The 14,636-nt window shown below is 47.3% G+C and overlaps 1 protein-coding gene across 1 annotated transcript in view; it reads right to left on the minus strand.

Annotated features, from left to right (window-relative positions):
• Positions 1–14,636, minus strand: part of WNK1 (WNK lysine deficient protein kinase 1) — a 515,889-nt gene that overhangs the window by 119,616 nt on the left and 381,637 nt on the right.

Raw genomic sequence — 14,636 nt, forward strand, 5'->3', positions numbered from 1 at the left:
TCACATGGCAAGGCGTAAAAAGTGCATGACTGCACACTGGGCCAAGTCATCACCCTCCTCTGCTGTCCTAGACCTGACCATTTGAACCATGAGGCTGTACAGATGCAGGTGGCAGTGGCGTAGCCAGACAGCCAATGTTGGGTGGGCCTGAGCTCAAAATGGGTGGGATTAACATTTTCTCTCTTCCTGCCCTAACCCCAACTCTTCACCCCTCCCCCAGCACCTCACAACTCATAATATAAATACTACAGCTAATGAGGATCCCAAAGCTCTAAAGTCTGAAGACTTCTTCTGAAGGTGGACAACACACCCTTTTACCAAGTTTGGCAGGCAGCAGCAATGTCCCTGAGCTACCAATTTTGGCATCTCACACATGTGTAGTTGTCAATGACTCAAGCATGGTGCTGCACACTGCAGAACTTGGTAGAAGGGAAGTCTGGCCACCTTTGGAGGAGGTCCTCAGTTGGTGATGCTTGGAAATCCCCATCAGCTACAGCAAGGGTCAGGGTGGGTGAAAAAAACATATTGGGGTCCAGGTCAGAAAATGAGAGGGGGCCCTCCTGATCCCCTTTCTTCCCTGCCTCCCTTCCAGTCTATCAGCTGCCATTACTATAATACCGACAAACCCTCACCAAATACAGCACAAGGGATCAAAAAAATTGAACTGGGAACCCCAAGAAGTTAAACTTGGCATGTACTGCAACACTAGAGAAATAAAAACAGAAATGAATTTCTTTTACTAGTGAACACAATACAAAAACATTTGCTATGCACATTTCCCAAAGCTAACATATTACATTTAATATATTCAAAATAAAAATGTTTTTCTGTACCTTTGCTGTCTAGACATTTTATTTTTCCATCATGTTGGTTCCAGTTTCTCTTTTCTGCTTTCCTGTCTTCTGCTAATTCTCCTTCAAGCGGCTGTGCTATCCATATGTCTTTTCTCCTCTCTCCTGTCTTGTTCTGTTCCCTCACTACACTTATCTTTGACATACTGATCTTTCCTTTTTAGCTCTCCTCTTTTCTTTACTGCCCCCCTCTGTTACCTCAAATTTCACCCTCTTTCTCATCCTTCTCCTTTTAACTTTTCAGCTACCTATCAAATTCCATCTCCTTCTCTCACCCACTACCTCTCCCATTACCCATCTCACTTCCTCCCCCAACTTTCCTTTCCCTTTCATTTTAATCAACTCCACATACCATATTTCTACCCTCTATAATCACTATCCTCCTCTCATTCATTTCCTTGCCACCCCCCCACCCCCGGTTTGGCCTCTCTCCCACAGTTTCACCATTACCAGCATCTTCCTCCCTCTACTCTTGTAGCCCAGCACCTGCTCCCTCTTTCTCCTCTCCCCACCCTTGTAGCCTGGCAACTCCCTGTCCCTTCAACTCCCCTTCAGCATCTTCCAGTCCCTTCTCTCTTCCCTCCTACCCCTCCCTCATGATCAAGCATTTCTCCCTCTCTCTTTCTTTCCTCCAATTGTCCAGGATTCAACATCTTCCTCCCTTTCCCCTCCTGTGCATCTCTCTCCAGAAGATTGGAGGAAGGCCAATGTAATGCCAATTTAAAAAAAAAGGTTCCAGAGATGATCTGGGAAATTACAGACTGGTGAGCCTCACGCTCGTGCTGGGCAAAATGGTAGAGAGTATTTGAAGGGGTGAACAAATGTGGATAAAGGTGAACCGATTGATATTGTCTATCTGGATTTTCAAAAGGCATTTCACAAAGTACCCCAAGAAAGCCTCCAGAGGAAATTGGAAAGTTATGGGATAGGAGGCAGTGTTTTATTGTGGATTAAAAACTGGTTAAAGGATAGAACACAGAGAGCAGGGTTAAACAGTCAGTATGCTCAATGGAGAAGGGTAGATAGTGGGGTTCACTGGGGGTATGTGTTGGGACTGCCGATTTTACCAATATTTATAAATGATTTAGATATGGGAGTAACTAGCGAGGTAATTAAATTTGCTGGCAACACAAAGTTATTCAAAGTTGTTAAATCGCAAGAGGATTGTGAACAATTGCAAGATGTCCTTACAAGACTGGGCATCCAAATGAAAGATGTTTAATGTGAGCAAGTGCAAAGTGATGCATGTGGGAAAGAGGAACTATAGCTACATGATGAAATGTTCCACATTAGGAGTCACAGACCAGGAAATGGATCTAGGAATCATCATTGACGATACTTTGAAACCCTCTGCTCAGTGTGGTGGGGTGGCAAAGAAAGTACATAGAATATTAGGTATTATTGGGAAATAAATGGAAAACAAAATAAGACGTTTGTATAGCTACATGGTGCATGGTGCAACCGCACCTCGTATACTGTGTTCAATTCTGGTCACCGCATCTAAAAAAAAGACATAGTGGAATTAAACAAGGTACAGAGAAGAGCGATAAAATTATAAAGGGGATGAGACGACTTCCTCATGAGGAAAGGCTGAAATGGCTAGGGCTCTTCAGTTTGGAGAAAAGATGGCTGAGGGGAGATATGATAAAGGTCTATAAAATGACTGGAGTGGAACAGGTAGACGTGAATTGCTTGTTTACTCTTTCCAAAAATACTAGAACTAGGGGGCGCACAATGAAGCTACAATGTAGTAAATTTAAAATGAATCAGAGAAACTACTTCTTCACTCAACGTGTAATTAAACTCTGGAATTCGTTGCCAGAGAATATGTTAAAAAGCAATTAGATTAGAGGGGTTTAAAAAAAGGTTTGGATAGCTTCCTAAAAGAAAAGTCCATAAGCCATTATTAAAATGGACTTGGGAAAGCCTACTGCTTATTTCTACGATAAGCAGCATAAAATGTATTGTACAGTTTTGGGATCTTGCCAGGCACTTGTGACCTGGATTGGCCACTGTTAGAAACAGGATACTGGGTTTGATGGACCTTTGGTCTGTCCCAGTATGACAACACTTATGTACTTATATGTACCTATGCTATAACACTAATAAGATAAGATTTTGAGTATTTCAGAATACAGAGAAATCCCAAACAATGGTATATCAAGCCAACTAAAAAAAACACTAAACACAAACCAAAACCTAATAAATCATAACATAAAGATCATCCAAGGTGGTAGAAAAAATATTTTATCTAACAGCAAGTATTTCCTTAGATTTAATATTAAACCTTCCATAGTAAACTGCAAAACAGATTACATTAAAATCAATTTCAAAAAAATACAACAAAATTAGTAAAACAATTATAAAGGTATCTATATAGTTTTTTTTACATAAAGTTTTAACCTTGTGTTACCCAAACCCCAGGAAGATTGCTTATAAGATGATATATTTATACATTTCTATATCAGGCTGCAAGATGATGGAATGAGTCACCTCGAATGATAAAATATCAGAAATTATAGTAAATTTCATAAATTGTTGAAGACCTATTTATTTAGGAAGAATGTTACTATAAATAATTGTTTTTTTTCAGTTAAATTTGTAATGACCCTGGGAATACCCAGTCTCTTATTCTGTTAGCCACATAGAACTCAACAGGCAAGTGTGGGATATAAAGGGTAAAGGTTAATGGATTTGATATACTGCCTTTTTGTAGTACTCTCTCTAGTGAGCTCACAAAATGTTGTAATGTAAATTTATATTTGTACACTGCCTTGGGTGAAACCCTTTATAAAATTGGTTAACAAATCCTAATAAATGAGAGAAATACCTACTAGAAGATTCTGTTGAGGACTCACAAAACCTAAGGGCCCCTTTAACCGAGTGTCAGTAAAAGGGATCTTGTGGATTTGCCACTCGCCGAGACTCCTTTTATTGCAGCGGGTAAAATGCATAAAAAAGGAAATGGCTGTGTGGTAAATGCACACTTGCTGCGTGGCCATTTCTGGGGGGGAGCCCTTAGAACCACCTAATTAGGAGGAAGTAAGGGCTCCTATGCTAACACGGCAGTTACTGCTGGGTAAAGTCCCCGGCAGAAAAAACAAAAATTTTGTCATACTGGAAATGGCGCATCCTGGGGAGCGGCACTACCGTTGGCTCCTGTGGTAGGCCAGTGGTAGAGTTGGATTGGTATGTGCCAACGGAAGGTCCCTAAAGTAGCTCTGATTGAAAAAAATAATAATAATAATTAAAAAAAATAAAAAAATAAAAAAAAAAATATATATATACACACACAGTGCAATGCGCTTAAGTGCAAGGGTCTGGGACCAAAGAAATACATGCAGCTAACCGGAGTGTGCACTTAACCGTTGTGACCCAAAGAAGCTTGACATCTGATAAACATACGTACAGTACTGTTTATTATACGTACAATATACAGTCTCCGTTAACTGACGTTAGGCTTACTTGAAATAATCAGTCATAGTCCTCTGTACACTATTGGGTCAGTGAGTTCCATAGACTACGTCTGCCAGACGGTAAAAACTGTCATAGCACTGACATCCAGTGGCCTCCAGATAGGCCAGCACGGTGTTGAGACTCTCCAGCGCTCTTGCAAAAGTGACAGGAGGTTGTTGAATTTCGTTAGCATGTGTCTTGCTGCTCATTTCATCATCTGTTTCATCATCAGCCGTTGCCTGTGTATAGGCGCATATCTGGACATCAGTGCTGTCGTCAACTGTTTGTAGATCGTAATCAACAGCTACGTAGTGATGAAACTCTTCTTCAATAACACCGGCTGGGATGTCAATAGCCTGTTCATCTGACACGTTTGCAATAGCTGCATCTGTTTCATCCCTCTCCACATCCTTAAAGCTTGCCCGCTTGTAGCAGTTCACAATGGTTGCCTGTGTAACATGATTCCAGGCTTCTTTCTGCATATTTAGGGAATCCAACAGTGATAGATTACAAGCCAGTTCAACAGCAAATTTATCCTTGCCAGTCTGGTCATTCATAACGCAGCGAATGCTACATACCTGTAGAAGGTATTCTCCGAGGACAGCAGGCTGATTGTTCTCACTGATGGGTGACGTCCACGGCAGCCCCTCCAATCGGAACACTTTCCTAGCAAAGGCCTTTGCTAGTCCTCGCACGCCGATGCGCACCGCGCATGCGCGGCCGTCTTCCCGCCCGAACCGGCTCGTGTTCGTCAGTCCCATATGTAGCAAAACAAAGGCAAGGGAAGACACAACTCCAAAGGGGAGGCGGGCGGGTTTGTGAGAACAATCAGCCTGCTGTCCTCGGAGAATACCTTCTACAGGTATGTAGCATTCGCTTTCTCCGAGGACAAGCAGGCTGCTTGTTCTCACTGATGGGGTATCCCTAGCCCCCAGGCTCACTCAAAACAACAACCATGGTCAATTGGGCCTCGCAACGGCGAGGACATAACTGAGATTGACCTAACAATTTATCCAACTAACAGAGTGCAGCCTGGAACAGAATAAACAGGGGCCTAGGGGGGTGGAGTTGGATTCTAAACCCCGAACAGATTCTGAAGCACTGACTGCCCGAACCGACTGTCGTGTCGGGTATCCTGCTGCAGGCAGTAATGAGATGTGAATGTGTGGACAAATGACCACGTCGCAGCTTTGCAAATCTCTTCAATAGTGGCTGACTTCAAGTGGGCTACCGACGCTGCCATGGCTCTAACATTATGAGCCGTGACATGACCCTCAAGAGCCAGCCCAGCCTGGGCGTAAGTGAAGGAAATGCAATCTGCTAGCCAATTGGATATGGTGCGTTTCCCCACAGCCACTCCCCTCCTGTTGGGATCAAAAGAAACAAACAATTGGGCGGACTGTCTGTTGGGCTGTGTCCGCTCCAGGTAGAAGGCCAATGCTCTCTTGCAGTCCAATGTGTGCAGCTGACGTTCAGCAGGGCAGGAATGAGGACGGGGAAAGAATGTTGGCAAGACAATTGACTGGTTCAGATGGAACTCCGACACAACCTTTGGCAAGAACTTAGGGTGAGTGCGGAGGACTACTCTGTTATGATGAAATTTGGTGTAAGGGGCCTGGGCTACCAGGGCCTGAAGCTCACTGACTCTATGAGCTGAAGTAACTGCCACCAAGAAAATGACCTTCCAGGTCAAGTACTTCATATGGCAGGAGTTCAGTGGCTCAAAAGGAGGTTTCATCAGCTGGGTGAGAACGACATTGAGATCCCATGACACTGTAGGAGGCTTGACAGGGGGCTTTGACAAAAGCAAACCTCTCATGAAGCGAACAACTAAAGGCTGTCCTGAGATCGGTTTACCTTCCACACGGTAATGGTATGCACTGATTGCAGTAAGGTGAACCTTTACAGAGTTGGTCTTGAGACCAGACTCAGACAAGTGCAGAAGGTATTCAAGCAGGGTCTGTGTAGGACAAGAGCGAGGATCTAGGGCCTTGCTGTCACACCAGACGGCAAACCTCCTCCATAGAAAGAAGTAACTCCTCTTAGTGGAATCTTTCCTGGAAGCAAGCGGGAGACACCCTCTGACAGACCCAAAGAGGCAAAGTCTACGCTCTCAACATCCAGGCCGTGAGAGCCAGAGACCGGAGGTTGGGATGCAGAAGCGCCCCTTCGTCCTGTGTGATGAGGGTCGGAAAATACTCCAATCTCCACGGTTCTTCGGAGGACAACTCCAGAAGAGGAGGGAACCAGATCTGACGCGGCCAAAAAGGAGCAATCAGAATCATGGTGCCTCGGTCTTGCTTGAGTTTCAACAAAGTCTTCCCCACCAGAGGTATGGGAGGATAAGCATACAGCAGACCCTCCCCCCAGTCCAGGAGGAAGGCATCCGATGCCAGTCTGCCGTGGGCCTGAAGCCTGGAACAGAACTGAGAGACTTTGTGGTTGGCTCGAGATGCGAACAGATCTACCAAGGGGGTGCCCCACACCTGGAAGATCTGTCGCACTACACGGGAATTGAGCGACCACTCGTGAGGTTGCATAATCCTGCTCAACCTGTCGGCCAGATTGTTGTTTACGCCTGCCAGATATGTAGCTTGGAGCACCATGCCGTGACGGCGAGCCCAGAGCCACATGCTGACGGCTTCCTGACACAGCGGTCGAGATCCGGTGCCCCCCTGCTTGTTGACGTAATACATGGCAACCTGGTTGTCTGTCTGAATTTGGATAATTTGGTGGGACAGCCGATCTCTGAAAGCCTTCAGAGCGTTCCAGACCGCTCGTAACTCCAGAAGATTGATCTGCAGATCGCGTTCCTGGAGGGACCAGCTTCCTTGGGTGTGAAGCCCATCGACATGAGCTCCCCACCCCAGGAGAGACGCATCCGTAGTCAGCACTTTTTGTGGCTGAGGAATTTGGAAAGGACGTCCCAGAGTCAAATTGGACCAAATCGTCCACCAATACAGGGATTTGAGAAAACTCGTGGACAGGTGGATCACGTCTTCTAGATCACCAGCAACCTGAAACCACTGGGAAGCTAGGGTCCATTGAGCAGATCTCATGTGAAGGCGGGCCATGGGAGTCACATGAACTGTGGAGGCCATGTGGCCCAGCAATCTCAACATCTGCCGAGCTGTGATCTGCTGGGACGCTCGCACCCGCGAGACGAGGGACAACAAGTTGTTGGCTCTCGCCTCTGGGAGATAGGCACGAGCCGTCCGAGAATCCAGCAGAGCTCCTATGAATTTGAGTTTCTGCACTGGGAGAAGATGGGACTTTGGATAATTTATCACAAACCCCAGTACCTCCAGGAGGAGAATAGTCATCTGCATGGACTGTAGAGCTCCTGCCTCGGATGTGTTCTTCACCAGCCAATCGTCGAGATATGGGAACACGTGTACCCCCAGCCTGCGAAGTGCCGCTGCTACTACAGCCAAGCACTTCGTGAACACTCTGGGCGCAGAGGCGAGCCCAAAGGATAGCACACAGTACTGGAAGTGACGTGTGCCCAGCTGAAATCGCAGATACTGTCTGTGAGCTGGCAGTATCGGGATGTGTGTGTAGGCGTCCTTCAAGTCCAGAGAGCATAGTCAATCGTTTTCCTGAATCATGGGGAGAAGGGTGCTCAGGGAAAGCATCCTGAACTTTTCTTTGACCAGATATTTATTCAGGGCCCTTAGGTCTAGGATGGGACGCATCCCCCCTGTTTTCTTTTCCACAAGGAAGTACCTGGAATAGAATCCCAGCCCTTCCTGCCCGGATGGCACGGGCTCGACCGCATTGGCGCTGAGAAGGGCGGAGAGTTCCTCTGCAAGTACCTGCTTGTGTTGGAAGCTGTAAGACTGAGCTCCCGGTGGACAATTTGGAGGTTTTGAGGCCAAATTGAGGGTGTATCCTTGCCGGACTATTTGGAGAACCCACTGATCGGAAGTTATGAGAGGCCACCTTTGATGAAAAACTTTCAACCTCCCTCCGACCGGCAGGTCGCCCGGCACTGACACTTGGATGTCGGCTATGCTCTGCTGGAGCCAGTCAAAAGCTCGTCCCTTGCTTTTGCTGGGGAGCCGAGGGGCCTTGCTGAGGCGCACGCTGCTGACGAGAGCGAGCGCGCTGGGGCTTAGCCTGGGCCGCAGGCTGTCGAGGAGGAGGATTGTACCTACGCTTACCAGAAGAGTAGGGAACAGTCTTCCTTTCCCCAAAAGATCGTCTACCTGTAGAGGTAGAAGCTGAAGGCTGCCGGCGGGAGATCTTGTCGAAAGCGGTATCCCGCTGGTGGAGCTGCTCTACCACCTGTTCGACTTTCTCTCTAAAAATATTATCCGCACGGCAAGGCGAGTCCGCAATCTGCTGCTGGATCCTATTCTCCAGGTCGGAGGCACGCAGCCATGAGAGTCTGCGCATCACCACACCTTGAGCAGCGGCCCTGGATGCAACATCAAAGGTGTCATACACCCCTCTGGCCAGGAATTTTCTGCACACCTCCTGAAATGGCTTGGCTTGCTCAGGGGGGAGCTTGTCCACCAAGCCCGCCAACTGCTGCACATTGTTCCGCATGTGTATGCTCGTGTAGAGCTGGTAAGACTGGATTTAAGAATGGTAGGCCTTGCCCGGGGGCGCCGAAGCATGCTCCCTAGAACTCTTAGCCTTCTTTAGGGCCAAATCCACAACTCCAGAGTCGTGAGGCAAATGAGTGCGCATCAGCTCTGGGTCCCCATGGATCCGGTACTGGGACTCGATCTTCTTGGGAATGTGGGGATTACTTAAAGGCTTGGTCCAGTTCGCCAGCAATGTCTTTTTTAGGACATGATGCATGGGTACTGTGGACGCTTCCTTAGGTGGAGAAGGATAGTCCAGGAACTCAAACATTTCAGCCCTGGGCTCGTCCTCCAAAACCACCGGGAAGGGGATGGCCGTAGACATCTCCCGGACAAAGGCCGCGAAAGACAGACTCTCCGGAGGAGAAAGCTGCCTTTCAGGGGAGGGAGTGGGATCTGAAGGAAGGCCATCAGATTCCTCGTCAGAGAAATATCTGATGTCCTCCTCCTCCTCCCTCGAGGCCTCACCATCGGGGAGCCTTCCTGGGAGGCGGCCGCAGTCGGTACAGCAAGCGGCACCGATGTTGGAGACCTCACCCCGGGCAAGGGGCCAGCCGGCACCTCACTCGACGGTACCGGAGGCGCAAGCACCCCCGGTACCGGAGGGGAAGGGCGCAACAGCTCTCCCAGGATCTCTGGGAGAACGGCCCGGAGACTCTCGTGCAGAGCGGCTGTGGAGAAAGACATGGAAGCCGATGCAGGTGTCGATGTCAGAGTCTGTTCCGGGCGTGGAGGCTGTTCTGGGCTGTCCAAAGTGGAGCGCATCGACACCTCCTGAACAGAGGGTGAGCGGTCCTCTCGGTGCCGACTCCCTCGGCGACCCAGAGCTCTCGGTACCGATACGGGAAGGAGACCGGTGTCGATGCTTCTTTGACTTTTTCAAACGAAGCATGTCACCGGAGCTTCCCGATAACGACGAGGACGTAGAATCCAGCCGTCACTTCCTCGGGGCCGAGGCCGAAGGTCGGTCTCGGGGGGGCTGTACCGCAGGAGCCCTCAGGGTAGGGGGAGACCCACCCGAAGGCTCACCGCCACCAGCAGGGGAATGGACAGCCCTCACCTGCACTCCGGTCGAAGCACCACCGTCCGACGACATCAGCACTAGTGGAGGTCCCGGTACCACCGACGCTGACGCAGCCTTCCGATGTCAAGGCCCCGATGCCTCGATGCAGTCGCGGCCGAGGACGGAGGTCTTGACGCTGTCGACGTCGACGCACTCGATACTCCCGGTGCCGATGCCAACGAAGAGCCCGAGAACAAAACGTTCCACTGGGCCAATCTCGCTACCTGAGTCCTTTTCTGTAAAAGGGCACAAAGACTACAGGCCTGCGGGCGGTGCCCAGCCCCCAGACACTGAAGACACGACGCGTGCCTGTCAGTGAGCGAGATTACCCGGGCGCACTGGGTGCACTTCTTGAAGCCGCTGGGAGACTTCGATGACATGGGCGGAAAAATCACGCCGGCGAAATCAAAACTCGTAATTGCGGTAAGGCACCAAAAAGAGGGGGAGAAAAAATTCGACCCGAGGCCTCAAAAGGGCCTACCCCGAAAACGAAAAGAAACTTAACGGGGCAAAAACTGGAAATACAGGAAGGGGAAAAAGACCGAAAAGGCCTTCTTCCGAAATCCTTTTTCCCCTTTTTTTTTTTTTTTACTAACGAAAAGTCCAAAAAAGACGCGCGAGGTCAACTTAAGGGGCGCGAACGGCGTAACACGACTGTACCGAGCGCGGACAAAAGAAGACTGACGAACACGAGCCGGTTTGGGCGGGAAGACGGCCGCGCATGCGCAATGCGCATCGGCGCGCGAGGACTAGCAAAGGCCTTTGCTAGGAAAGTGTTCCGATTGGAGGGGCTGCCGTGGACATCACCCATCAGTGAGAACAAGCAGCCTGCTTGTCCTCGGAGAATATCAGACGACGTAGCACAAGAGCCCGATAATGTTTTTTGAAATGGGCTATTATGCCCTGATCCAGAGGTTGGATCAAGTAGGTAGGTGACAGGAAGATCACCTTGACGTTAGACAGCCTGACATCATTACTGTGTGCAGCACAATTATCACATAGAACAAAATCTGACGCTTTTGTGTCCGCATTCTAGTGTCTAACTTCTTTAGCAACTGCTTCCAAATTTCCCCCATCATCCATGAATTTGCGTTAGCCTCATATGACACAGGAAGTCACTTAACTTTCTTGAAGCAACTGGGCTGTTTGCTCTTTCCAATGACGAGGGGTTCCAACTTCTCACTCCCATCCATAATGCAGCAAAGGAGGATCGTCAGTCGATCCTTTGACGTTTTACTTCCTGTAGTTTCGGCTTGTTTGAATGCAAGTGTTCCATCAGGAATCGCTCATCAGTACAGACCGTTTTTGTCAGCATTGAAAATGTCACAAGGTGGAAGCTTGTTCAAGATGGCAGGAAGAACTGAAACAACCCAATTTTTAGAACCAAAGTCATCAGCGTCTTGTTTCTCACCATGCTGTTTATTGAATTTTATGTTGTTCCTCTCCTTCCATCCTTCCAACCAACCATCTAACAGTGGCTTTGAATTCAGTTAGTCCAAGACTTTCAGCTAGCTGGTTAGCTTTCTCCATAAGAAGTGGACCACTGACAGAAAACTGTCTGCTCCTGACTCGAGAAAACCACCGAAGAAGAGCATCTTCTACCTCCTCAGCTTTTCCCGCTCGTTTCCGTTGTGGATTTGTATTGTTTTGCCAGTCTTCCAGAAGCTGGTCATTCTGCTTCAAGACAGTGAAATTTGACTGGAATTGACACCATATTCTTTAGCAATAGATGCTTGACTGTTTTCTAATTTTTTAAGATTTTCTATTCGTTCAGCCAGTGTTAAAGTCTTACAGTTCCACCGCGATGACGACCCCAGTGTACACTCTAACAACATTTTTTTGCTCATTCTGCCTGTTGCAGTTAAAGGGGTGATAAATTTGAAATCTCGTTGGTTGTCACCAGCCAATCGGCTTCCATATTTCGTGCAAGTGCTCATGCGGAGTCTTTCCTGCAGGGGAGCGGTCTTAAACCATGCATATAAGCGAATCATGCACTTATCAGTGGTGCACTAAACCGAAGTTTGTCCCCATAGAAATTGATGGCGCCAAAAACGGGACCGAAGTACGATATGCAGTTAAACAGAGCATGCGCTTATCCGACAGCCCCCATAACAGCCACTTTAGCTTTCAGAGGCAAGAGATTTTTCTCTGCATCTGTGTTTCCTTCATAATCTCTGGAAAGATCCTAGTAACCTGTCCCAATATCTATCACATCTAGGGAAAAATAACTTAACTGTTCATAATCTGATAACTCCCAATCAAATTAATCTGAAGACTTCTCTCGCAATGAAATCTTTGATGTTCTTAAATATGTTATTTGCTATCTATGTATTAGAACTTATAACCAATTTATTTTCTTGACCTCAATAGTCAAATTAGAAAAAATAAACTTGGCCAGTTTAGATTTTATGAGAAGGCAGAACGTTTAATTTCGAAAACAGCTGTTTATCAAATATCAGATCATGCAATTTCTCAGCCCTACCTTCACTTTTCTGATGCAGGGAGCTATCAGAATGTTCCCACCTACTGTCCTGTCAAGCTGAACTAAATCAACAGTAAAACCATAAGCAGATGAAAGATTGCCTTCAGACTTGGACTTTTCTGACCAAGTCAAAATTAAGATTGTGGTCTTAAAGGAGCAGTTTCACTCGCTGTCAAATTAGTTTACAGGTAGTTTTAATCCTGCCACTGTCATGTCTGTGGCTGTGACCCCTCTCCGACTCACCGTATTTCCTGTGGTCAGCTTCTGAGCTGGCTTGTCTGTTCTTTGTGAGTTAGTTCTGTCTCTGTGTGCTGGCTGCATTGGATTGTCTGTGTGCTGTTTCCCGTTCCAGACTTCAGCCCAGTCCGGATCTTCCGGCCTGCCAGACTTGCTTGTTTTGTTTGAACCTGCACAGCACCCTTAGTTGCCTGGTGATTGCAGCAGCTGAGCCTCAGCTGCTGCTGGGCTTATTAGCCATTTTGAAACTCTCTGCTTTGCCTTTGCATTGCGTCTAAGGCCCTGGTATGTTGGTGCTTTTGCACTTCAGTCTGAGTTTGCTTCCTTGCTCTAGTTCTTGCCTGAAGTCTTGCCTGTTCTAGTTAGTCTATGTTTAGTTTAGGGTATTGCTTGTTTACTGTATTGCTTGTTTCCCAGTCTTGTGTCTTGTTTGTATGTCTTTGCCTAGTTCTGGGTTTATCTGTGTTTGTTCCCTGCTTCAGTGGCTGCTTGCAGCTTTCAGTTCAGTCTCCTGTCTAGCTGTGTTGGTTCCCTGGTTCAGTGGCTGCTCACAGCTTTCAGTCCTGTCCTTCAGCCTATCCTTTCCCTGCCTTGCTGTCCCTGTGCTGCCTAGCTGTTATCCAGTCCTGCCCTGTCCAGTAAGTCCTGCCGGCCACCTGAAGCCTGGAGCTCAACTCGTGGTGAAAAGTGGCAAAGTGCAGGTGAAGCCTAACTGTTTGTCAGAGATCTGCCCTGTCTCTAGCGTGGGGTAGTTTTGCCTGCCACTGCCGCTCCTCGGCAGTGGCCCAAGGGCTCACAAACCCAGTTTCCAGCTTTGTAAACATGACAGCCACTTAATTGCAAATCTTTACCAAACATGGAACCATGCTGGTTGCCAGTAGAGAAAAACACATTACAATTCAGAGAACATCTAAAAAGCAACCGTTCTGGTTTAAGTTTTTTTTTTAACTTGTTAATGATTAGAGTAAATTTTATCAGAACACTGGGTAAACATTTGATGCTCTGGAATGTTTCCCTGAAAGATCTCTAATGCAACAACATGAAATTCAAGCATCTGTGGTGTCTAAACCCAATACATATATAGGATACTTTTCCAAGGGACATCTACAGATAAACAGGTGCTTACAAGAGAAAAATCTCTTTAAAAATTGCCCTGCCCTTTGGGGAAAGGGGTAGAGTTGGAGCAGCCCAGCTAAGTATGCACCTGCAAAATATGCAGGAAAAGATCTCTGTGGCACCTGCCAGATGATTTTTAAATGAAAACTCTGCAAGGAATTTTCTTTAAACTAGTCATGCAGGCCTTTGGAACTGGGCACAACCTGCCATCATGGTAAAAAAAAATTATCCTCTCACCAGCCAAGACTGATTGTCTGAACTAGTATCCATCTCTCTCTCTTCCCTCCTGTTTCTACCATTGCCAATTACTGCTGGGCATACCCCCATGGTAAAAAATAGAAAATTATTTTCTACTGTGGGAAACTGCATGCACCAACTTCAGAACAACCGCTGGGCGCCTGCGCTACCCCAGCAGTAAGGTCAGTTTGGCACATGCTATCCACTTGGTAGCCCTACCACGGCTTAGTAAAAGGGCCCTTTAAAATAGGAAAAGAACTCCATAAATTAAAAGGGAAAGCAGACTGCATTCAAAGAAGAACATTCATGGAGTGGAGGAGAAACCCACTGATTAGTGCAGTGGGCTTTGATCCTGGTGAACTGGGTTCAATTTCCACTGCAGCTCCTTGTGACTCAGGGCAAGTCACTTTACCTTCTACTTCCCCAGGTACAAAATAAGTACCTTTATGCAATATATAAACAGCTTTTAACAACTCTTTTCACACTTCTCTCAGTCCCAAGCAGTCTGGGGTATATTTGCTTAAATAATCCCTGATAGCCACAAAGTTGCATAAATGTTCATTTATTTGGTTGATTTGCAGGTTATCATCACCCTCCAAACA

The sequence above is a fragment of the Microcaecilia unicolor genome, chromosome 9 (genome assembly GCF_901765095.1).
Source record: "Microcaecilia unicolor chromosome 9, aMicUni1.1, whole genome shotgun sequence".
In the NCBI taxonomy this organism is placed as follows: domain Eukaryota; kingdom Metazoa; phylum Chordata; class Amphibia; order Gymnophiona; family Siphonopidae; genus Microcaecilia; species Microcaecilia unicolor.